At 36.5% G+C, this 26,560-nt stretch overlaps 1 protein-coding gene and 1 pseudogene across 1 annotated transcript in view; one reads left to right on the plus strand and one right to left on the minus strand.

Moving 5' to 3' along the window:
* The window catches only part of BMP6 (bone morphogenetic protein 6), a 216,843-nt gene that overhangs the window by 171,516 nt on the left and 18,767 nt on the right, over window positions 1–26,560 (minus strand). The window lies entirely within an intron of this gene.
* Window positions 19,704–24,732, plus strand: LOC114046042 (annotated as a pseudogene).

Here is a 26,560-nt window from a genome sequence, read left to right on the forward strand (position 1 = left end):
TGTTTTAGGTATGACCACTTTATTCTGTTGATAGAACATCTTTAGGACCTTATGCTAACACTATGCCTATGGTTAGGATGTAAATAACAAGGAAGTAAAGAACACATATCCCCTTCCCTCTCCACAAATGAACTTTCAATCAGATTCCACAAAATCTGGAGAGAGCACACCCAATTGTAATTTGTGGTTTCTATTAATCCTCAAGATCATTCTTGCTTTATTCTTGTTTTTGTTGGTGTTAGAACTAAAAGAAATGGAAAAGAGCATCTGATAATGATGTAACAGACTCATGTTTTAATCTTGGAGTAAGTTCTTAAATGCTGAGATAATTAAAAGTAGATTCAGTTTCTTCAAAATGGGTTTATTGTTGATATTGAAACACACTTCCCTCTTCTTGGTAGAGAGGTAGAGGGGTAGTTGCTATAGTTGCTGTATCTGCTGATTTTGATGATTTTCTTTATTAACATGTGAGGGTTTGGGAGGAGTGTTGGTGAGAAATACTGTGGCATAAACAACAAAAAACATTAATAAAACTTTTTAAAATAAAATATATAATGCTTTGTTGCTCAGTCATGTCCTATTCTTCATGAACTTTTTGGGATTTCCTTGGCAAAGAGACTGGAGTGGTTTGGCATTTCCTTCTCCACCTCATTTTACAGATGAGGAAACTGAGGCAAACAGGTTTAGTTGACTTACCCATGGTCACACATCTAGGAACTGTCAGAGGCTATATTTGAATTTAGGAAGATGAGTCTTCCTGACTCCAGGCCCAGAACTCTATCCACTGTACCACCTTGTTGTTGGTAATGTTTAAGATAATCCAATCTATATAGTCCTAATTCAATAAACAGTGAATTACAGAAGTGATAGGACTGAGGATGCCATGTGTTGCATATGCTATTAGGCACAGGCACTATATTGGTGGGACAGCTAGGTGGCTCAGTCTGGCCTCAGACACTTTCTAGCTGTGTGACCCTGGGTAAGTCACTTAACCCTGTTTGCCTAATTTCCTCATCTATAAAATGAGCTGGAGAAAGAAATGGCAAACTGCTACAGTATCTTTGTCAAGAAAAACTCAAATGGGTTCATGAAAAAGAGGACATGACTGAACCAAAGAAACTATATTGGTTGCTGCAGAAAGGAAAGAGCAACTTTAAAAGACTGGAATAACCATGATTGAAAAATAAAAAGTCATCATTAAATTTTTAAAAATAAATAGCCAGGTGATGCCAGTCCAGTATAGCAGAAAGAGTACTGACTCTGGAGTCAGAGGATCTGGGTACAAATTTCAATTATGTTACCAACTACCTATGTGACCCCATACAACTCATTTAATCTCTCTGGACCTCAGTTTCCTCATCTGTAAAGTGAAAGGGTTGGATTAGATGACCTCTAAGGTCCCCTTCAGCTCTAAATCTATGATTTTATGAATAAGGGGAAAAAAACAGGGGTATCATAAGGAATCAGAAAAAGTGGTTTCATATACAGCCCTTTTTTTTGTTCTTTGCCTATTGAAATGTTCCTGTTTGATTATTATTGAGTTAATAATAAAAAGAAAAAATTTGAAAGAAGTTTAAAAACAGGACATAGGGAAGAGGAATTGAGTTATCTTTTTAAAAAATAAATGTTAATGCAATGCCAAGGCACTTTATAGGAAATACTGCAAGTGTTTCCTCATGCTTGATTTATACCAGGTGTCTGGACCAGATAAGTCTTTCAGATTTCAATCCAGAGGTCAGAAAACAAAACAAAAATTTTAAATCCTTACAAATGTGATGTTAACAGGGGCATACAAATTGAACACACCTGTGCTTAAGATGACCACAGCTCAATAAATTTCAGATTGAAGATATTCTCAGTGTATGCCTCATGTTGGCACTCATAGGGTTAAGGAGAATTAATGGAACATTAGCTCACCTGTCCTTCTCATCAGGCTAGCTCCTCTACCATTGTCCAGACTCCTTTCCAGTTCAGGAATTATATGGGATATTTGGGTGGATTTTTGTTTTGCTTTCTGTATATTTTCTCCCATCCTGTATTGCTGCACTAATTTAATTCATTACACATTTCCTGAATAAATTTAGTAAAATTTGACTCTATTCTCTTTAGAACATGTTAAATAAGTTATGTAAGTAGCAAGAACAAGCACTAAATTGTTGTCCAATCCATTCACTGGATACAGAAACAGAAGGGATCTTAGAGAACATCTAGGTCAGGGGTTCCTGACCTGGGGTGTGTGTGTGTGTGTGTGTGTGTGTGTGTGTGTGTGTGTGTGAGAGACAGAGACAGAGACAGAGAAAGAGAGAGACAGAGACAGAGAGAGAAACACAGAGAGACACAGAGAGAGAGAGATGGACCCTTTGAGCAGTCTGGTAAAGCCTATATACCCCTCAAAATAATGGTTTTAATTGTTTAAATAGCTAGCATTTATATAGCACATTGAAGTTTGCAAAGTGCTGTACACATATGTCCTTTTATCCATCCTCCCAACAACCCTGGAAAGTAAGTGTTATTATTTTCCCCATTTTAAAGATAAGGAAACAGGTAACGAGTGACTTGCTCAGGGTTAAACAGGTAGTGTCTGGAGTTGAATTTGAACTCAGGTCTTCCTGATTCCAGGACCTATTTGCTGTGCTACCTAGTTGCCTCTAGAATTACAAAGGAAACCAATTATATTGAAATAGTTACAAAATCTTTTTTTTTCCTTAAGTTCATGGACCCCAAGGAAGAATCTCTGATCTAGTCCAACTCCCTCATTTTACAGATGAGGAAACTAATATTCAATTCAATTCAACAAACATTTATGAAGAACTCACTATGGAGAGGGTTATCATACTGGTCATTGGGATAAAGACAAAAGCAAAACAGTTCCAGCCCTCAGGAAGTTACATTCTCTAAGGTGATACATTATGTACATCTAAAAAGGGAATGGGGGCTGGCCAAGGATCACCCAGTATGCAGAGCACCTCTGGAGAAATCATCAGCTGTCCTCCCAGGACCCAAACATCAGTGCTAGAGGGAATTGGGGAAATGACCCAAAGGGAATGCTACCTGTACATGGATTATGAATACAAAGTATAAACAAAGTAATTTCAAGAGAGAAAGAGACTGCTAATCACAGAGAATCAGGAAAGATCTCTTCCAGGAGGTGGTATATAAAATGTGCTTTGAAGGAAGCTAAGGATTCTAGACACATTTGCTTCCATTCCATGCCATGTATCTAATCTGTTGCACTGACTGAGCTCTCTATTTTTTTAACCAAATTATTTTGAATACAGTTTGAAATCTGGCTCTGCTTGGCCCCCTTCATTCCCACTTTTTATCATTGTTTTCCTTAATATTCTTAACTTTTTTTTGCTTCCATATGATTTTGTTATTTGTTTTTTCTAGTTTATTAAAATAATCCTCTAGTAGCTAGATTCGTATGACATGGAATAAGTAAATTAATTTATGTAGTATTGTTCTTTTTATTATGTTGATTTGATGTACTCATTAGAAATTAATATTTTTCTAATTATTTAGATTTGTTTTTATTTCTTTAAAGTGGCTTATAGCTGTAGTTATACAGTTCTTGTGGTTAGATAGACTCCCAAGTATTTTATATATAGTTTTTTTAAAGTGAATTTCTCTTTCTATATCTTCCTACTGGGTTTTATTGGTATTATACAGAAATGCTGATGATTTATATAGAATTATTTTATATTCTACAAGTTTGCTAAAGACATTGTTTTAATTAATTTTTAACTGGCTCTTTAGGGTCCTTTATAAGTACATCATATCACCTACACAAACTGATAGTTTTGTTTCTTATTTACATATGCTTATTTCCTCAAGTGCTTTTTCTTGTCATTTCTATAGCCAGTGTTTCTGGTATTATGTCAAATAGAAATGTTAACAATGGACATCCCTTTTTTCACTCCTAATTTTATTAGAAAGGATTCTAATTTATTTCTTTTCCATATAATTGTACATTTTGGTCTTAGATATATATATATATATATTATCTATCATTTTATGTAAAGTACTATTTATTCATATGCTTTCCAATGTTTTTAACAGAAAGAAGAATTGTATTTTGTCAAAAGCCTTTTCGGAATATGTTGATATAATAACATGATTTATGTCGATTTTGTTTTTAATACAGTTAATTAAGTTTATTGTTTTCCTAATATTAAACCAACCCTACATTCCTGGTAAAAATCAAACTTGGTCTCAGTGTATGATAATGTGATATATTGTTTTAGTCTCTTCTAATATTTTATTTAAAATTTTTGCGTTAATGTTCATTGTAGACATTGGATTATAGCTTTCTTTTTCTATTTTGACTCTCCCTGGGTTACGTATAAAGACAGTATCATTTGGTAAGATCTCATTTGCTATTTTTGTAAAGTTTATGCAATACTGAAATTTACTGTGCTTTGAATATTTCTTAGGATTTACTTGTGAATCATCCATCTGGTCCTGGAGTTTTTTTTCCCCTTTGGAAATTCATTTATAACTTGTTTGGTTTTATCCTTTGAAATTGACTTGTTTAAATTCTCTGTTTTTTTATTCTGTTATTCTGAGTATTGCATATTTTGTAAATTTTCATTTATTCCACTTAAATTGGTTTTATTGGCACAAAGTTGGACAAAATAATTTGTAATAATATCCTTTACTTCTCTGTTGTTTGTTGTGAATTTTCATTGTTTACTTTTGATACTGGTAATTTGGTTTTCTTCTTTCTTCTTTTTAATCAAATTAGTAACTGGTTTATCTCCATCATTTTTTTTAACTGACTCCTTATTTTATTTATTAATTCAATAGGTGAAAACCCACTTTCCAACTTTTTATCTCTCTCTTGATCTTTAAGGATTTCTATTTTGGTGTTTAATTAGGTCTTCAACTTGTTGGTTTTCTAATATATTTATTTGTATATCCAATACATTGATCTGTTCTTTTTCTTTTTTGTTAATCAGAAAATTCAGAGATATAAATTTTCTCCTAGGGACTGCTTTGGCTGCATCACGCAAATTTTGGCATGTTGTTGCATTGCTGTAATTTTCTTTAATGAAATTATCTATCATTTCTATTATTTATTCTTCAACCAACAATTCTTTATGATTAAGTTATATAGTCTCCAGTTGATTTTAATACTTTTTCAGTGGCTCCTTATTTAATATTACTTGCATTATAGTCAATAAAGAGTATATATAATATTTCTGCTTTTCTGCATTTGTTAATGAAGTTTTTTATCCTCAGATAGGATCTGTTTTGTAAAGGTGCATTGCCAGATGAGAAATATGCATGGTCTTTTCTATTTCCATTTAATAATTACCAAAGATCTATCATATCTGATATAACTAAAATTCTATTCAGGTCCTTAAGTTTTTTCTGGTTTATTTTATGGTTAAATTTATCCAGGGATGATGGGGATAAATTGAATACCCCTATATTTTTACAATTTCTCCTTCTAATCCATGTAGTTTTTCCTTTAAATATGAATAAGTTGTGCCATTATACACACACACATACACACACACACACATGAAGTACTGATATCACTTATCTTACCTTTAGTAAACTATAGTCACCCCCTTGTCTCTTTTAAGTCTATTTCTGTTATTTCCTTGACTGAAACAATAATTGGCACTCCTACTTTTTTTAAATTGTCCAGCTGATGAATAATAAATTTTGCTCTAAACCCTTATTTTAATTTGGTATGAGTTTTTATATTAGGTAGCTAGGTGGTGTAATAGATGGAGTACTGAACCTGCAATCAGGATAACTTGAGTCCAAATCTAGTCTCAGACATTTACTATCTCCGTGATCACAGGCAAGTTATTTAACCCCTACATGCCTCAATTTCCTCTACTGTAAAATGGGGATAATAACAGCATTTGTAAATATTTTGTTTGTTTGCTCTCTTTATGTTTTAAGTATGTCTTGTAAACAACAGATTGTTGGGTTTTGCTTTCTACTCCAATCTGCTAACCTCTTCCATTTATGGGTGCCTTCATCCTATTCACTTTCTTAGTTAACAATAGTTGATTGTTTATGTCCATCCATTCTATTTTCTAACACTTTGTTCTCTGTATTCTTCACTTCCAGCTTACTTCAAGTTGTCACCCATTTTCTTTCCCTTTTAATCTTCCAAGCTTAGGGTTTGTTTTGCTTATGACTAATCCTTCTCTGAATCTACCTTCCCCTACATACACCCTTTTACCTCTTATTTCTATCTGTGCTCCTGTTGAGTTTAATGTATTTCTATGCCAGATTCTGTTTGTGTATATGTGTGTGTGTGTGTGTGTGTGTCTGTGTGTGTATCTGTGTTCTGCCTTTTTTGAACAGTTTAAATAACACTTAAATTCAAGTGAGGCCTGCTCCTTCCAATCCTTCTATTTTTGTGTATGGTTCTATTTGCATACCCTGTTTATGTTTGTTAACAAGTTTCCCATCATTCTTCCCATTTTCCCTAACATATTCTTTCCAATCCTTCCTTTTCTTTTTTTTGTACATTTTCAAAACATAACAAAACAATAGGTCTTCTATCTCAATTTTACCTAGGTCCCCTAGTAACACTAGGATTCTGAAAGAACTCTTTAAAATCCTGGCCCATTAGAATGTAAATGGTTCATCCTTATAAAGTCCTTCTTTGTTGTTCACTTGAATTTAACTTTTTTTATGTTTCTCTTAACTCCTGTATTTGTATTTCAAAGCTCCTTTTCTGCTCCATTTTTTTAAAATTAGGAATGTTTAAAAAAATTTCCCTATTTCATTGAAAATTCTTTGTTTTTTTCCCTTGCAGAATTGTCCTCCATTTTTCTAGGTAAGTTATTCTTCGTAGTAAATATTTATCTTTTGTCTTTTGGAATATCTCCTTCTATATTCTCTGCTCCTTTATATTGATAGCTTTTAAACATTATTTAACAATAATCTTATTTAATAAATCCTGATTGAGGTTCCTTGATATTTGAATTCTTTCTTTCTGACTACTTCCAGCATGTTTTTCCTTTATCTCAAAGCTCTAGATTTTGGCAGTGACATTCCTAGGAGTTTTCATTTTCTTTTGTTTTGTTTGTTTTTCAGGAGATGACTAGTGGATTTTTTTTCCTATTTCTATATCACCCTCTTTTTCTAATATATCTGGGCAGTTTTCTTTAATAATTTTCTTTAAAATATGATATCCAGGGGTTTTTTTGGTCATGTATTTCAGTCATTTATGAATCTTAAGCTCTCTTTCCTTGATCTATTTTTAAAGGTCAGTTTTTCTTTGATGAGCTACCTATTTTCTCATTATTTTGACTTTGTTTCAAGAATTCTTTTTGTCTTTTGAAGTCATTCATTTCTATTTAGTCCATCCTGCTTTTTAGAGTGTTTGTTACTAGGGTAGGGTTCTATACCTCTTCTGTTAGGCTAGTGATTCTTTTTCAAGTTTCTCTTCCACAGCCCTCATTCCTTTATACTAACTTTCTAAAAGTCTTCATTTCTTCAGAGAATTCTTATATTCATTACTTTCATCTTCTGAATTAGTGTCATGTTCATTTCGGCCTTACTCTTCTCTGTTGCTGAAGCCTTAGCAGTAAGTTATACATCTCCCTTACTCAGGAAATCAAGTCGCCTTTCCTTTCCCTCCAGGATCCTTCTTTAGTCAAGACTCTCCCTTTCCTCTGGTTAGTGCTTTGACCTATGCCTTACCCTTCAGCTTAGACACTGAAGTTCTACTCTCCTATGATCTGCTTTATTTAGGAGTCTTTTCCTTGCATGAGAAAAGAGAGGGGTTTTTTGTTTGTTTGTTTGTTTTTAATGATGCTTGAACAAATTCAAGGTTACCTTTCTCTACTAGAATAGAAATAGTTGAGGGGATGGGGAAAAGAGGAAGGGCTTTCTATTTTTATTTAATTCACTATGATAAGATCCTTTGCTTCTACAACCATCTATGGCCCACCCACTCCTTCTCCCTATTTTTTTCCTTCTAAAAGCAAAGGATAGCCTGCTGGGAGGCTTTTTTCTTTGTATTGAGTTTCTTTCTACTGTTTCATTCTGCTCTTCCATCTTGGTCTACCATATTACCACTTAAGATTAGTGCCTTACAGGATGTAGGTGCTTAATAAACATTTATTAATTTTTTCCCTTTGCATATGAATATGAACTTTGTTTTTTTAATAGTAGCAACAGGTGATATTAATCAAGCTTGCACCTTATCTCTCCTATGACTAAGGCATGCACCTGTGACACAGTTACTCTGAGTTGATGGTATATAACATGGCTTTTCCTCTACAAGAAGATAAATGGGCCCATTCAAGGATTAGATCCACAGCTGTGGCTTCATTGAAATCATCTGCTAACTGATCCTAATGAACTGATCAAAAATACCTGCAAGTCTCAATTAAGACTGTTGCAGCAGATTTGTAATGTCTTAGACATTAGTTCAAATCTCTACCCTTTTACTAATCTCTGTGTGACCTTGGACAAAAAATAACTTACCTACTCTGAACTTCCTCATTTATGAAATAGCGTAGGGATTGCTAGATGGCCCCTAAGGTCCCTTACAACTATGATCCTATGAATAGAATCTTCTCATGGTATATTGTAGACTTTCTTGTACTAAAAGGGGAAATGGGGACAGCTAGGTAGCACAGTGGAGAGAGCTCCAGCCTCGGAGTCAGGAAGACCTTAGTTAAAATCCAGCCTCAGACACTTGACACTTACTAGCTGTGTGACCCTGGGCAAGTCACTCAACCCCGGCTGCCTCACCAAAAAGCGAAAAAAAAAGGTGGGAGTAATGAGGCTTTATGTGGAAAGAGAATGGTATGCATCTCACTGACATTTGAAAAGCACATTTTATACGTATTAGATAGAAGTCTTCTTTAAGGATGGTAGAAAGATCAGGTGAGAGATATTAATCATTGTGGTGAAGTAAGTCATCAGTTAATCCCCAAAACACATGACAGCCTCAATTTCTAACCTGGTGAGACAGAATGGGTACTGGGGCTTCTTGGTCCATTTGATCACTGGTGTGTGTTTTCAGCTGTCAGCTTTAGCAAAAATAACTTCAGCTATACAAAATTGTCCAGTCAGACTAAGATACTTTCTCCACTATAGTGTACAGTTTAAAAGTGAGACTAGATTTAATCCTTGAAGTGAATATCCTGATTTACACAAGTTACTTAAGTTCTACAAGCCCAGACTCCAATCTGTATTCAAAACCAGGAACTGAGAACAAGGATGTGCAGAAGAAGCCTAGAATGGTTCTTCTGGACTAATCCACAGTTACAGAAAGAGAAGATTTTTGTCATGGCTACTAATAACTGTGGTAATTGGTCCTGGAACCTCTTTAGTGGCCAGTTACAATAGTGACAATATCTCCATGTCAAGGATGGAGTCCTTCTTAGTGACTCTCTCCAAGCCTTCCAACAATCACTTAAATTCATGGCCACTTGACCATTTGGGCTGCCTGAGGCCACCTGTTCCCATAGTCCTCTCCTCTTTGTCTCTGGGAAGGAGGAGGCTGGCTGCAAGTTCCAGGAGTTTTGGGGCAGCTAAAAATTGGCAAACCCCCCGATGGTGAAATCTGGTCACTACATTAAGTAGTGAAAGGAAACCACTGACATGCTTTTAGAAAAAAAAGTTTGTCACATCAGAGTGACAGGTTCTCTGTAATGGAAAACATCTTTAGCCCTTTCAAGTCAATTGGCAGAGGATATCATAACACAAATCTAAGTTACAGGGAGGGAGAAGGGGAGTACAAGACTCAGCACTTGCCAGAAATCTAGGATACTTGGCCCATGGATAGCTAATGTCTTTTACTCAGAGTCATGCACTACTGAGACAAAAGCAGAAGGTGAAATGACAGACAAAAATTTGTGCCTCTTACCCTGTCCCATCCAAAAGGCAGCTAAGATTCTATTTGCGAATAATTGTTGAATCTGGTAAAACAGCAGATTAAATTTCAGATTTCTTTCCTTCCCCCAAATTTTCCCATACTGATCATTCTTAACACTTGACTGTATTAGCTGAAAACACAGAGTTCACTCTGCTCACACCCAAGTTATCTTGGAATACACAGATGAAGATATACAGTCCAAACCCAGCTGAGGACAGCCCTCTCCTCCTGGAGTCTTATAACGTAACTTTTTTCCCCCTGCTGTGATCTCACTCCCAATGCATCACTGTTTTTTCACCACATCTGAGCACTGATCACTCAACAGCTGTGTTTGTTTACAGGGCTAGAAATGAACACAGGACAAATGGACTTCATCCAGCAGATTTTTTCTTTTGGCATTTCCCACTACACTCGACAATATATTAGTCCTTGTAGTCCAATTATTTGCCATCAGCATGAGCCAAGAGGGTGGGTGAAAAGCCCACTGGTCACCATCACCATGAAGGGAAACCTTTTTTATTAGTTGCTCAAAATTCAGAATTATAGAAAAGCTGGTTTAGCCCCTCCCTGTCAACAGGGCAAGGAGGTCACACCTGCACATCTGCCTGTACCTGACGTTTTTTCCACAACACAGGAGATGTGTCCCTACCTCTTCATTCCCTCAGTGACAAGCCCCAGTAATAAAAAGGATGATGAACTCCAGCAGTATTTTTGCAGTTACAGAATCTGCCAGGGCTCTGCACAAATAGAGTTCAGCTTTCAAAATCCAAATCTGTAACATTATAAACTAAACTTTTATATCTGGCAATTCACCCTCCATAGCAAATCACTCTTTGTGCGAATTCCACTAGATTCTTTTTCATCAAGGCTATGTTTTTAAAGAGAAAGCATTGGTAGGGGATGATGGAATGGTAATACACAGCGAAGCAAAGAGGTAAAGTTTGTGGAGAAATTTTATGCTTTGAAAAATATTATTTTTTAAATTCAAGGTAAAGCAGCATTTTTGATGTTTTTATTATTTGAAAACTTAAAATATCCCTCTTGGAGAAGCTAGAACATTAGAATTAATTGGTGAGTTCTAAGTTTGCATCTGAAACGTACCTATAGTCATATATAGTTGCACCTCAAAAACACAGATTGCTAAAATATCATCCCATTTAGCAAAGACTTACAAATCTATTTATACGTGTAAATCAGAGCTTGGGGATATAAACACACATGCAGGTTTCGAGGTCACTTACAAAACTTGGCCTATAGTACACTGTCACATTTTACGGGCTGTCTCTACATCTTGCCAGTTGTTAGAAGGTTTCTGGTTCCCTACTCTACACTCCCAGTGTACAATAATTACAAAACTGACTTCAGCACAGCTGGATGTCTCCATGGTCAGGCAGCTTTTACATCAAAAATATTACTAAGATTCCCTGTGTCAGCTTATTGCTTAAACCCTGAAGGAGAAATATGAGAATATGGATCCATGAACAATGTTTTGATACAAGATATACTAAACCTAATGGGAGTCATTAAAATGTGTGGCATTCCATTTATGTGACTGTTTTGTAAAGTGAGTGGTATACTATCCTATGTCAGGATGTCAGCATTGTTATTTAGACAACAATGCCTAAAGTCTACAGCAAAATGGGACAGTTAGCAAATTTGTAAATTAGGTTTCCGCTTGTATACCATAGTATATATTGTCTATAGCACTTATATAGCACTTAATATGTACTTCTTTCTGTCTCACACTACTGCCCTTCACACACTTGCCAAAGTCTTGACAAACTGACATATTCACCATCCACTAAACTTGTTCTGATCTTTCCTGTTTCCACCTATTCTCTCTCCAGTTTCCACCTGCTGAAATTCTACTGGTTCTTTAAGACCTAGCTCAAATGTCACTTGTATGCCCCCGATTCCCACTACCAATCTCTTATAGCACTCCACCCTACTCATGTATACACTTACTCCATTTTGTATCAGTTATTTGAGTATATGTCTTCTCTTTCCTACTAGATTATAAGCTCTTTGAGAGGACCGTACTGTCTTAATCTTAGTATCCTCCAGTCATAGCACATTGCTATATAGCTGTATCTATATCTGTTTCTCACTATTTCCTTATATCTATACTTGGGGGAAGAGTCCAAACCTGTGATTTCATTGGGATAGGGAACTATCAGCATAAGAACTCTCTTGAATTTTTAGCTAGCTTTGTGCAATATTGCACAGTGTCTAGGATTGAAGCTGGAAGGGATTTTGGAAATCATTTAGTACTGTTGCTTTATTTTACAGATGAGGAACTGAGGCTGAGAGGTTAATTGGTGCCTAAGGCCTCATAGGTAGAAGAAAGTGATGGGAGTCAGAACTCGACTAGTTCCGGTGTCAATAAAACAACTGGGGTCAAAGCTTTGTTTGAAATGGGGGAGGGGATTGAAGGGAGGGTGGGTTCCTTTTGTTCAGAAGCAAACACCATAACCATTACACTATGGAAACTGCTTGACACATTAAATATTTGTTGAATGAACAAATGCCGTGAAGGATAATCATTTGTTAAATTGTGTCATTTTGCTTTTATGGTGGGTGCCAATACATGAAAGTGTTGACTGAGTCTAGAACGCTGCTCTGGAATACAAAATATACTTTGAGTCTATGAAACAGGTTTCCTTTACTCGGGGCTATTTATATCCTTATCAATAAGGCAACACTTAAATATTAAATAAAAGAAGACAAATTTATAACCACAACCAAAAATTTTTGTTTAATAATATTGTTTAATAATAAATGTAAGCTGACCCTAATATATGATCTCTTAGGTGTTTGTGGCTTATCAGAAGCTAATCCTTCACTACCCCAGGGTGTAGTTTTTTTTTTTTTATCTTGTCACTAGATGGCAGGTATAAGAGCAAAGCTTAATAGTAGAATAATGAATATTTTACCCGAGGGAAGCAACTGATGTAATGGAAACACCATTTTACTGGGTGGCAGCAAGAGGGGTGGTTCTAGTTCTGACTCAATAAGATAAGTGGTCTCGCTCAGAATCACTTATTTGTCTAAGCTTCAGACTTATCTATTAAACAACAATGAGGACTACCCATCCTAAGGTAAAGAGCAATCAGAGAAGGAAAAAGGAATCAAAAACAATACAAGTAGATCTTGGAAGTCTTCTCTGGTTAAACTGGAGGAGATAGAAAAGAAGAGAAAACTGGAAGTGTGACAGAGGGAGAAAAGAGGAGAGGGGTAGAGAGGTAAGGACAAGCTCAACAATTTGTGTATGTGTGAGAGAAAGAGACAGACAGACAGACAGACAGACAGATACAGAGAAACAGACAGAGAGACAGACACAGAGGGAGATAGGGGTGGGGAGAGAGAACAGAATCAGGAGTTAGGAGACCAGAGTTCCAATTCCAGCTCTGGCAAAAACTGTGTAACCTTAAGCAACTCATTCAACACTTGGGCCTTAATTTTCTCCTTTATGAAAGGGAGGGAAGGGGTTGAACTTAATGATCTTTCAGATTGTTCCCAGTTTTTATGTTCCAACATTCTACAAAAGATATATAACATCAGGGCTGGTATTTATACACAAACACACACACACACACACACACACGCACTCTCTCTCTCTATATATATATAAGTACCTATATGCATCAATACATGATGGTCTAAAGTAGTACCTGCTCATGGCTTGGCTTCTGTGCACTATTTTCACTCTTTTTCCAGTGCTATTTCCATCAGTGATGGCACTGTCAAAGAGTAGCCCAGTCTCTCTAAGGCTTGAATTCCCCTTTTATGTGCCCCTGTCCCAAGCTATATTGTTCACAGAGTATGTTAGAAGGCTTCTCAACATTGATTGATTCCACTGCAGAATAGTACTGTATCTCTCAATTTATAAAAAGAGGTTTCAGACCTAACTTCTATCAGTTTAGACACAAGGAATTCTATACTAAAGTGATACACTGCTTTTTTTCTGTCTACTACCCAATTATGTTAAGTTGGAGCGCACTCCTGGAAAATTTACTATAATTACTAGCAAAGTGCTGAAGGCCACAATGTTTTGATTGTCAAACAGGTTGTGCATGATGCAAATATATGACTTAAGAAGTGATTTCACAAACATTTTGCTAACAGTAATCTGACTCATAAAATCCAACATAGTCTCATAGCCCACAGCTGTGTGTTATAAGTAATCTGAAGATCATCCTTAAGCAATATCAAATAGCAAAACCCATAGGATTAGTGAATAAAGTTGTATCCTGAAAAGGACATTGTTTTGCATTGTACTTTTACTACTTACTCTCCAATTTTATATTCCTCTGTGTGTGTGCATAAAAAGAAAGATATTGTCTCATATTCAAATTGATAGCCTTAAACTAATTTAATAAAATCAAATATCGTGAACTAATTTCTTACAAATTATTTTAGTTATTAGAAAAGAGTCCCCTCCTCACCCCTCTTATTTAAGAATATTCTGCCATTATGAGTGACAACTAGGAATAATTTATTTTCCACCTAGATAAATCTGTAATATTTATTCTAGATCATTCATTCATTAGATATTTATTAAGCAACAGCTGTGACCACTGCCCTGTGCTAAGCATTATAGCTTCTAGAGTACCTTGCAACTTTAACATTTTATGATTCTCTTCCTCTTTCTGTTCATTGGTAAAGATGGTGACTGATGAAGGAGTAGTGAATTTAAACAAGGAGAGAATGTTCCTTTAATCACCTGATTAAGTAACAGGTGCTTCATGCTGAGACTTGCTTTGATAACCAATATCTAAAATGTTCTGAAGCTTTCTTTTAAACAACTAAAATTATTTTGGTGACATATCAGAACTTTTATTTTTTAATATCACCAAAGATAGTACCAGGCACAAAATAAAATCCTAAGAGTGAGGCTGGCTCTTTGCTTACTATTCTCTGCTGCTGTATGAGATACACTCTGACCCCTGGCTGACACAGTCTCTTATACCCCAAGCTAATATAATATTTTATTACACCCTCCTAATAAAATTATGAAGCTACTCAGGCCCTTAGGCAGGGCCAGTTAGAAAATAAGGAACTAAAGAGAACAAGGGGTAAGAAGAAAACATCTATGAAATAATTTACTTAGTTATTCTGGGCAAATGTCTTAAATATCAGCTGCATTTCTAAGCTTGGTGACTATTTTCAGAGCCATAAGAATATGTAACAAACTTGGGGCAAGGACTTTGTACATTTTGTTCATTTTCCAAAACCAACTCCCTTTAAGTGATTCTTACAGAAGGAATCTTTAAAATATCTCCTATATCTCTCTAATGTATCTATCATAGAATATTGTATATTCTAGTTATCTGTGGTTTTGTCTGATCCATCTGCTAGACTGTAAACTCCATGAAGGCAGAAACTGTGTCTTATCCAAGCTTAATATGTCTACCTTCCCACTAATGCCTAGCACATTTTTCTACATAGTATAGATGTTCTCTTATTTTTATCAGTCTTTTGCATTTATATCATATTTATTTCTGAATGTACCCCTCCCTCTTCCCCCGCCACTCAACTATCTCTTGTAACAAAAATTAAATAGAAAGAGGAAGAAGGAAGTTCATCAAAACAACCATGACATCAATCACATGTGACAGTACATACAATAGTAGATGTATACTTAATGTTTATATAATGAACAATGAATAAATATTATTTTTGCTATTGTTGCTTTCTGATATGCACTATTGGTTAGTATGGAAAATAAGCAGTAAAGTAAAATTACACTCAGCTTCTGATCGTTTTTTGGTTTTGGTTTTTTGTTTGTTTTTCAAGTGGAAAGGAGAAACGGTATAAATAATTCAGAAGCAAATGATCCCAAGTAGATTTTCTATCCTATTTGATTTTGGAATATCTACATAGCTCAGAATTATAAAGTACTTTCTAGTTTACAGAGTACTTTCTTCATAACAACTCAATGAAACAGTGAAAATATTACTATGCCCATTTTATAGATAAAGAAACTGAAGTTCAGACAAGATAAATCATTTGCCTGGGGCTGCACACTTGCTGAGGGCACAAGGTAGGACTCAAACCTAGGTCTTCCTGCTCCAACACCAGTGCTTTTCCTCTATACCACAATGACTCTATCTGCAGCAGACAATGTCTTCATGTCTCTGAGTTGCTTAAGTTCTTTTAGCAAAATTAGGCTTGATTTTCTTGAGCAGAAGCTCAATGAGAAGTGAGAGCCAGATATATGCTGGTAACCATCCTAGGATTAAAAGCTTACTGTAAATTATGAAAACTCAGAAAATAGAAAGTTGGTTGTACAAAATGTTATGGCTATTCCAGAGTTAATACAGGATTCTACCTATTTCACAATGGTCTCAATAAATCCTGTAATAAATAATTTTACTTGCTCAGTTTAATTGGAATCCTAATAATTACTTGAAATAATAAAAAAAATTAGTAAAGTTGCAGAATATAAAATAAACCCACATAAATCATCAGGATTTCTATATATTACTAACAAAGCCCAACAGCAAGAGATAGAAAGAGAAAATTCCATTAAAAGTTACAGTAGACATCATAAAATATTTGGGAGTCTACCTGCCAAAACAAACTCAAGAACTATATGAACACAATTATAAAACACTTTTCACACAAATAAAGTCAGATCTAAATAATTAGAAAAATATCAATTGCTCATGGGTATGCCAAGCTAATATAATAAAAATGACAATTTTACCTAAATTAATTTACTTATTCAGTGCCATACCAATCAAACTACCAAAAAATTATTTTATAGAGCTAGAAAAAACAATAACAAAATTCATCTGGAAGAACATCAAGAATACCAGAATATCAAGGGAACTAATGAAAAGAAATGCAAGGGAAGGTGGCCTAGCTGTACCAAATCTTAAATTGTATAATAAAGCAGCAATCATCAAACTACTTGGTACTGGCTAAGAAACAGAGTGGTAGATCAGTGGAATAGGTTAGGTATGCAAGACACAACAATCAATGACTATAATAATCTACTATTTGATAAATACAAAGACTCCAGCTTCTGAGATAAGAACTCACTACTTAACAAAAATTGCTGGGAAAACTGGAAAATAGTATGGCAGAAAGTAGGCACAGACCAACATCTTACACCCTATACCAAGATAAAATCAAAATGGGTACATGGTTTAGATATAAAGACTGATACTATAAGTAAATTAGGAGAGCAAGGAATAGTTTACCTATCAGATCTATGGAAAAGGGAAGAATTTATGACCAAATAAAAGATATAGAACATTATGAAATGCAAAATGCATGACTTCGATTACGTTAAATTGAAAAGCTTTTGCATAAACAATGCCAATGCAACCAAGATTAGAAGGGAAGAAGAAAGCTGGGAAAAGATTTTTACAGCCACTGTCTCTGATAAAGGACTCATTTCTAAAATATATAGAGAACTGAGTCAAATACATAAGAATACAAGTCATTCCCCAATTGATAAATGGTCAAAGGATAGGAACAGGCAGTTTTCAGAGAAAGAAATTAAAGCTATCTATAGTCATATGAAAAAAATGCTCTAAATCACTATTGATCAGAGAAATACAAATCAAAATGACTCTGAGGTACTACATCACACCTATCAGATTGGCTAACATGACAAAACAGGAAAATGATAAATGTTGGAGAAGATGTGGGAAAATTGGAACACTAATGCATTGTTGGTGGAGTTGTAAACTGATCCAACCATTCTGGAGCGCTATTTGGAACTATGCCCAAAGGGCTATAAAATTGTGCATACCCTTTGACACACAAATATCATTTCTAGGTCTGTATCCCAAAGAAATCATAAAAATGGGAAAAGGACCCACACATACAAAAATATTTATAGCAGCTCTTTTTGTGGTGATAAACAATTGGAAATTTAGCAGATGCCCATCAATTGGGGAATAGCTGAACAAGTTGTGGTATATCAATGTAATGGAATACCATTGTGCTATAAGAAATAATGAGCAGGCAAACTTCAGAAAAACGTGGAAAGACTTATATGAATGAACCGATGCTGGGTGAAATGAGCAGAACCACAAGAACATTTTACACAGTAACAGCCACAATGTGCAATGACTAACTTTGAAAGACTTAGCTCTTCTCAGCAATGCAAGGATCTAAGACAACTCCGAAAGATTCACAATGGAAAAAGCTATCCACATCCAGAGAAAGAACTATGGAGTATGAATGCAGATGGAAGCGTGATCTTTGCTCTATTCTTTTGTTGTTTTGTTTTAATTCTTCTTTCTTGTGGTTCCTCCCATTGGTTCTAAATCTTCTTTACATCACGACTAATGGGAAAATATGCTTAATATGAATGTATAAGTAAAGCCTATATCAGATTGCACACCGTCTTGGGGAGGGGGGAAGAGAGGGAGGAAAAGAAAATTTAAAACTCAAAATCTTATGGAAATGAATGTTGAAAACTAAAAATAAATAAATAAATTGTTTTTTAAAAAAATAAATAATCTTACTTGCTCAGTTTAATTGGAATCCTTTACATTTACCCTGAAAAAATTGTATCTGATAGTGGCCAGCTCATATATGATTGTTTTGTTGAAGTGACCTCCCTGAACAGGCTCCATGTCTAAAGCTACAGCTATCAATAAACATTTATTAAGCACCTCCTATGTGCCAGGTATTGTGCTAAGTTATCATTACTCATCCTGTGCATGATTATTCCATAGAGTTTTGTAAATTCAACTCAGTGATTCCACCTCATAATGCAAATTGCCAGATCTTTCTGTGGTCTCACCCTCAAACAAAGATGGATATTTCAACTCACCTACTCATTTTAAAGAATCTGTTTGCTTTCTTCTACACTATGGGGATACTAATGATTACTGGGGTCTTCTATGAAAATATTAGGGTCCATTGCCTGGAAATTCTATTGGGTAGGCTGAAAAAAGTATACAGTAATGTTTCTATGGAGTTCAAGGAAATATCATCACCTCTCATTTTTAAAAATCAAAACTGGTCCTGAAACAGAATAAGTTAAGCACCGTCTTGTTGAGAAGTTTCCAGTTAGGGAGGCTGATGTCTCCATTTTATTTCAGTTGACAAGAAATCCCATGAGGCTGATGTAGGATCCATTCCTTTGCCTTTCTCAACACAACCCTTTCTGTTCCCAATTTGGCAGCATAATTGACAAAACCTGGAGGTAACAGCAAGAATTGTAGGCCTAACGGTATTTGCTGGTACCAAAGAGCAAATGGGCACCAGAGAGAAGGACAGCTTCTAGGCACAGCCTTCAGGAAAGATGGCACACTAATAACAGAAGGTGCCTGAATATGACCTTTGTATCAGGTATACTTTGAGTCTTACTTCATTATATGTAATTTAATGGATGCTGTATAATAAGAAAGCATGTGATGTGGTAGATAGAGAGATGTCCCAGAAACCAAGAAGACCTGGGGTCAAGCCTTACCTCTGACACATAATGGCTATGCTACCCTGGGCAAGTTACTTAAATTCTGTGTTCTAGGCAAGTCACTAAGACTATAATTTGCAAAGAGTTGCCTACCTTCCTTGGTATAAGAAGTTTCTTTAACTGGGAGTTCCTTGAATCAATGAAACCACAAAACAATTCTCTATCTCTGTATAATGGGGACCTATAGACCATACTTAAACACTCAGAATAATTTGTGGGACTGAATATTCTCTAGCTGGCAGAGAGGTGAGTTTAGTGGACAAAAAGACTGGAGCAGTTTCTTTCACTTCCCTGTGTAAGACAGAAAGGAGCCAGAAGCCTGTGTGCAATGAGAAAAGAAGACAAAGAAGTCATGAGGAATGTGAAGCTGGCTCAAGAAATAATACTGCTAGAGAAATGCCTAGAAGCTCCAGGCCACGCAGGGAGAACCGCTATCACTGGTGGTCCCCTCCAGGGTGCCACCGCATTGGAGAGATGGCGGGGATACAGAAAAAGCTTTAGCGAGGACTATGGATGCAAAAGCAAGGAAGTTTACAATCGACATTAAGGAAGAGTAGTTGACAATGAATTGACCTTAGGACCCACAATAGCAGTGAATGAAGCAGGGACTGTACTAATGGGGCTCTGAGTTTGTGGGGAGGGGGAACTGTGGCTGAAACTCTATGGGAAAGGAAACCAGAGCTCACCAGAAGAGAGGACTGTAACTATTGCTTTGCTAAAGGGATCTATTTTTGCTGCCTTTGGTAAAAAAAAAAAAAGAAAGAAAGAAAGAAAGAAAAGAAAAGAAAAAAAGTATACTGTTGTCACTGGTTCTTAGTCTTGATGTTTTCAGGGATCTAGAAGTTTTTTTTTGTTTATTTTTTTGATTTTGCTTTTTGGTGAGGCAATCAGGGTTAAGTGATTTGCCCAGGGTCACATAGCTAGTTAATGTTAAGTGTCTGCGGCTGGATTTGAACTCAGGTTCTCCTGACTCCAAGGCCAGAGCTTTATTCACTGCGCCACCTAGCTGCCCCCAGGGATCTAGAAGTTTTGATGATCCAAAGGAGAAACCTGTGGGAAGGCTTAATCTTAAGGCTGTTGGTGACCCTAGGAACTAGACTAGGTAAAAAGTAGTCAGGTCAAGCAAAATTTATCTTTCTTTGAAATAACAACAATCCTCCAGTGTGTTTTTAAAGAGTTTTAACTAAGGAGATTCATAGTAAGAAAAAAATTAAGTGTTCCCCCCCCAGGCTTTGAGTGAATAAATCAATAGTTTATATTTATATAATCACAGTGCTTGAAGAGACCTGAGAATTCAAATGATCAGGTTCCTTGCCTTTAGGCACATGAATATTTAAGCTATCCAGAACACATTTTTTTTAAGATCCACAGCTATGAATGTTATGGATTTTGTCCACTTAGTAAAACCAGCTTCAAGGTAGGGATTTATGATCTTAGTTGAATGGCGGGTAGGAGAAGGTTGGACATTTGCCTGAGCCAATGACTATTTCTCATAATCCAAATGGTTATGTAGAAACTGCCATACTAATTGTTTAGGTAGTTATTTGCAAGCACGGCAGGGATAGCTAGATAAGAGATCTGATCTTCAGAATTCAATGTTATTATCTCATTTAGACAGAGTATGGTGTGAACTGACTGATCACTGTATGGGCCAATAATCTTTGAATACACAAAAACTCTGTTCACCGGCATCATAAGATCATGGATTTAAAGGAAAGTAACCTAGACACCATCAAGTTCAACCCTCTTCATTTTACAGATGGTAAAACAGATAATGAAACTGAGGCCCAAAGAGGGGAAATGCCTTTAACAAGGTCACATAGATAGAAGGCAATACACGCAGAATTTGAACCAACGTTCTCCAATTCAAATACAAGACTCTTTTCCCTTATCTGTAAACTATATGCCACTAATCTAAATAGCCACCTCAGAAATGGCTGCTGTTGGTTACAAAACGAGCTGGGTAAGAAGTTATGGAGTCTAGAAAGAACTAACCAAACATATTTATATGTTTATGTATAAGTTATAATAAATGATCTTATTTCAATCATAACAAGGAGTAGTGGGAAGATAGTAGGTGGAAGGCTGATTGCAGAGTATGATAGAATTGGGCTCCATTTCTGCCACTGACCCAACCTAGTTATATAACTTTGTGTGTATCATGTAAACTGCTGGTGGCCCCAGGTCTCTAAGACCATACAGAGAGCTGCTTTTCTGTATCTGGGAAGGGATTTCCATACCTAGAGTTCCCCACACAGATGAAATCACAGATCCACACCCCCCAAAAAAATTACAATATAAACTAGCATTACCCTCACAGATCATTATTTTCAAAGGTGCAGCTCTTCCTCATTAGAGTAAACACACTATGATCTTAAATAGGAGGAAGGATAGAAAAGCATGTGCTTTATACTTTAGCTATTCATTTTTCATGACCACATTCCAAGCAAAGTTGCAATTCCATTTTAATATCGTAGCTTAAGTAGATGCATAGTCAATCATGACTGGTGTATTGAAAGATACTTCCTGAATTCAGGTCAGCTTGCTTTAGTGTTCATGAATGACCAAGTACTCAGAGGCCAGGATGCCAGAGAACCATTGTCACTGAAATTTCTAGAATGTAAAATGTACTGGCAGGACGCACATGTTTATCTTTTCCATGTGCTGTTTAAATTATTCTTATGAATAGATCTTTATCTAGATAGCCACTGCTTTTGTCCTTCTTCATGAAAAAAAATTATGTTAAGACAATTAACAGATGATCTACAACTTGGAATTTGCTTCCTCAAGGCTTGGGAATACAAATCACAATATTTGCATGGGTAAATACAAAAGCTAGACATCCAAAATGCAAAGCCCATAGAGAAGAGTTTGGTATGGAAAATCAGTTACTCAGAAGAGAAAAGGTCACCCTTGGAAATTACTAAATTGCCAGTATCCTGAAATATGTTGTGAGCAGATTTATCCTCCTAGAGCCTCCCCATACCCTATACCCTACCCCTTCTACAAAAATTCTCTCTCTCTCTCTCTCTCTCTCTCTCTCTCTCTCTCTCCCTCCTTCCCTCCTTCCCTCCCTCCCTCCTTCACCTCTCAGGAAAGGATAAACTATACCAATAGCCTTTGTGGTTAGTGATCTTCATTGGCCCTTGAGAAGATATTTTTGTCCACCTGTTTATTTCTCTGACCAAAGAGTTCTGTGGAAAGAGTACCATCATACTATCTGGTGCAGGACTTGGTCGACCAACCAAAGGGACAAGGACTAAATGATTTCTAAATTTCCTTCCAACTCTAAATCCTACGATACTATGACCCCCACCTAACATTAATTGATTCCATAAAATTAAGACTTTAGGCAAAGCACAACAGCTAGAGGGGTCAGTTAGTTCCCTAAGAATTATGTAATCAATGAGAGGTATGGATGGAGATGAGGGATGGATGGGAATTGGCAGATGCCTGAGCAGAGTAGGTATGGTGGGAGACAACTAGGGGGGAGAGAAGGGCATAGAGATGAGCAGGGAAGAGAACAAGGCAAGGAATACTCTAGTCTCCCAAGACTGGACCAGTGTCTTAGCAGAGTCAGATGATGTTAAGGCAGAAGTTTGGTCACAACGTATTAAGAAAGCTATGGAAAAATGTTCCTAATAAAAGCAACTTTATATAAGGTATGCTCCATCAGAACGAGTGAAGGCTTCACTTCATCCTCCCCTGAAAACAAATTTCTATGGCAACCAGGAGGTATAGTAAGTAGAGTGATAGGCCTGGAGTCAGGGAAGCCTGAGTTCAAATTCAGCCTCAGATACTTACTAGTTGTGTGACCCTGAATGAGTCATTTAGCTTTTGTCTGCCTCAGTTTCCTCAAGTGTAAAATAGGGGTAATAATAGTTGCTACCTCACAGGTTTGTTGTAAGAATCAAATGAGATAATATTTGTAAAGTCCTCAGCACAGTGCCTGGCAAGTAGCAGGTGCTTAATAAATGCTTGTTTTCTTCCTTCTTTCCTTCTTATATCTGAGAAAGAAGTCAAAGGGATTCTGAACCCTATCCATCTTAGGAAAGAGATTCACTTGGGGGAAAATTTTGGTAGAGGATATAAAATATATAAAAATTCTAAAAATTGTCGTGCCCTCATCTGCTAGCCAGCAGCACTCAGCTTCCATCAATCTACCTGCTAACCCTCTTATCCTTTCACATGGTGCTGCTGCATTCCTGTCACCTGCTCTCTGGAGCTACCCCTACCAGCTGAGCCTCAGGGCTGCTGCTGCCACAGCCAGCTTCCAGTGGATCCATGTAGAGATGGACCCTCCTGATCCTATCATGGGGGTTACAGAAGTATCGAGACACAGATAGCAAAAAGATTTTTTTTGGAGTTGGGGTCTACCTTATATTCTTCCTACTATTCTTAATGCAGATGCTCAAATTGCCAGAAAGAATATGGACAAAGAGTACCTGCCTATTGCAGACTGGCTGAATTTTGCAAGGCATCTTTGGAACTGGTGCTGGATGAAAATAACAAGGAGTTGAAAAGTGGCCAATATGTGACCGTACAGACCATTTCTGGAACCACAGCATTGAGGATTGGAGCCAGTTTCTGCAAAAGTTCTTTAAGTTGAACTGGTATGTCTATCTTCCCAAACCATTCTGAGAAAATCACATTTCCCACCTTCAGGGATGCTGGCATGCACTACTGGCTACCACTATTATGACCCCAAGAGTTGTGATTTTGACTTCACTGGAGCCATAGAAGATATATTAAAAATCTCAAAGCACAGTGTCATCCTCCTGCATGGCTGTATTCACAAGCCCATAGGACACAATCCTTGTCCTGAACAATGGAAAGAAATAGTGTCCCTAATAGAGCAAAAGAAACTGCCTTTTAAAAAAACATGGGGTGCTAGTGAAGATAGCGACAAGGATGCCTGGGCTGAGTGCCACTTCGTTGAACATTCTGTCATATGCCAAGAACATGGATCTATATGTTGAACATATGGGAGCTTTTACCGTGGTATACAAAGACACTGATAAAACCCAAAGGGTGGAATCCCAGATGAAAATCCTGATTCATCCCATAAATTCCAATACTCCTCTCAACGGGGCTGCTCCCACTATTCTGAATAGCCCTGATCTGAGGAGTCAATGATTGCAAGAGATAAAAGTCATGTTAGATCATATTAGTACATGAACCCAATTGGTTTCCAACCTTAATAAAGAGGGCTCCCCCCACAATTGGCAGAATGTCACTGACCAGACTGACATGCTTTGTTTCACAGGTCTAAAATATTCTTCATATATATGGCTGCATTTCTGTAGCAGTGATCATATCAGGTAATATAAACTACCCTGCCCATGCCATACACCAAGTAACCAAAGAACTCTCCCTCATTAGATGGAGCAAAGGCAACTTTCCCATGCCAGACTTTGCTAGTTAAGATTCAAGGAGATGATTGGGCTGGTGAGGATGGGAAAAGTGGTGATAGTTTCTTCAAATTTAATGCTCAGCCATTGAATGTATCTCAGAAAAAGATACGTAAATAAAGTAAAGGCATCTGAAACTGGTGTTTGGAGCTTTGTGGATCTAACACAAACTCCCCAAACCCATTCTCTACAATTTTTCCAAACATTCTACATTTACAGTAATTCAACCAAAAATCCCACCCTAAAACCAGAATTCCTCAACTTCCCTCCTTCCCCCAGGCTTTGAATCTCCTGGCATTACAATGTTCAAGAGCTTTAATCAAGATATCAAATGCCATTTACCCCACATAACAAAAACCATATCATATGGTGCTAAAAGCCTGTCTAGTAGTTCTAATGCCTACCTCTTACTGCTCTTCCATGACTTATGGAGGCAGCTTGAATTGCAAGGGTTTGTTTTATGAAAATCATGAATGTTGCTACTGCTGGCAGGAAGGAAAATAAATCCTTTCTGGTTTAAAAAAAACAGAAAAGAAAAAATGACTCTTGCCCTTTAAACATCTAAAAGCCTTTTAACTTTCCCATTCTCCCCCTTTTTACTGCTGGTTTTTCTCCTTTGTTCCAAAGATCCAAATCTGCCCTGGTTTCTCTCCCTATCTCTGCTCTTAAATGAACCTTCAAACCCTTCCTATCAGGATACAAATGCTTTGAGAATTAAGAGAACACCATTTAAGGAATGAGCATGTTCTCTCCCCACTTCTCAGCAAAAGACAGAAGAAGTAGGTAAAATGACTACTCTTTCACATCAGCATCACTATAAAATTCTGAATTGTCTCCCTTTCTGCCACTACTCAACCAGACCACTTAAATATGGTTATCCCAAGCCTGTCTCCTGATAAGTCTGTATAGGGCAGTCCCAGGAGTTGAGTATTTGGAGCTGTGATTGTAAGCGTCTCTGTGTTGCCAGCCACTCTTAAAAAGATCATCCTCCAATATAATCATATAGGCCTTTATGCATCCTGGTTTTTGTAGACTGGAAAAAATACACATAAAAATAAAAAGTCTGAAAAGTAGAAACTAGAAAAATAGTAATATCACAATATCCTGGGCAAGTTATCTTAAAGTGAAGTGATAGGGTTAGCTAGTATCACAGGGTTAAGTTTGTTAAAACATATTAGAGAAATATCCTCAATGAATTTTCAATCTAGTTCCAATATCAATTTGCTGTCTTTCCTTGGCAAGCCACTAAATTTCTCTTTTCCATCTGTAGACAGAAGTTATGACTTGGAAAGGAATTGAACTAGATGATCACTGGAACAGTTAGGTGACACAGTGGATAGAGTACTGGGCCTGGAGTCAAGACAGACCTGAGTTCAAATCCAGCCTTAGATACTTAGTAGCTCTATGATCCTGGGCAAGTCACTTAACCTCTGTCTGTGTCAGTTTCCTCAACTATAAAATATCAAAATCTTATTAGGTAGGTGAGCCCTTTCTCATAGGGTTGTTGTGAAGATCAAATGAGATAATATTTGTAAAGCACTTAGCACAGTGCTTAGCTCATAGGAGGCACTTAATTAATGCTTGTTTCCTTTCCTCTCCTGTTCTACAATTCTTTCTTGATATGATTCAATCCCAACTTCTGTGACATCATGCTTCTAGATCTTGTTAAGATATTAATGTTGACTACCAGGCTGCAAGCATCATCAGAACAGGGGATCCTGTCTTTTCTAAACTTTTTAACATGCCCCCTCATGTGACTCACAGTCCCTTAAACAGAGTAGGTACTTAATAAATGTTGGATGAATTGACTTGAGTATTATATACTCAGCCTACCCTATCAAA

The sequence above is a fragment of the Vombatus ursinus genome, unplaced genomic scaffold (genome assembly GCF_900497805.2).
Source record: "Vombatus ursinus unplaced genomic scaffold, bare-nosed wombat genome assembly UNPS02000577.1, whole genome shotgun sequence".
In the NCBI taxonomy this organism is placed as follows: domain Eukaryota; kingdom Metazoa; phylum Chordata; class Mammalia; order Diprotodontia; family Vombatidae; genus Vombatus; species Vombatus ursinus.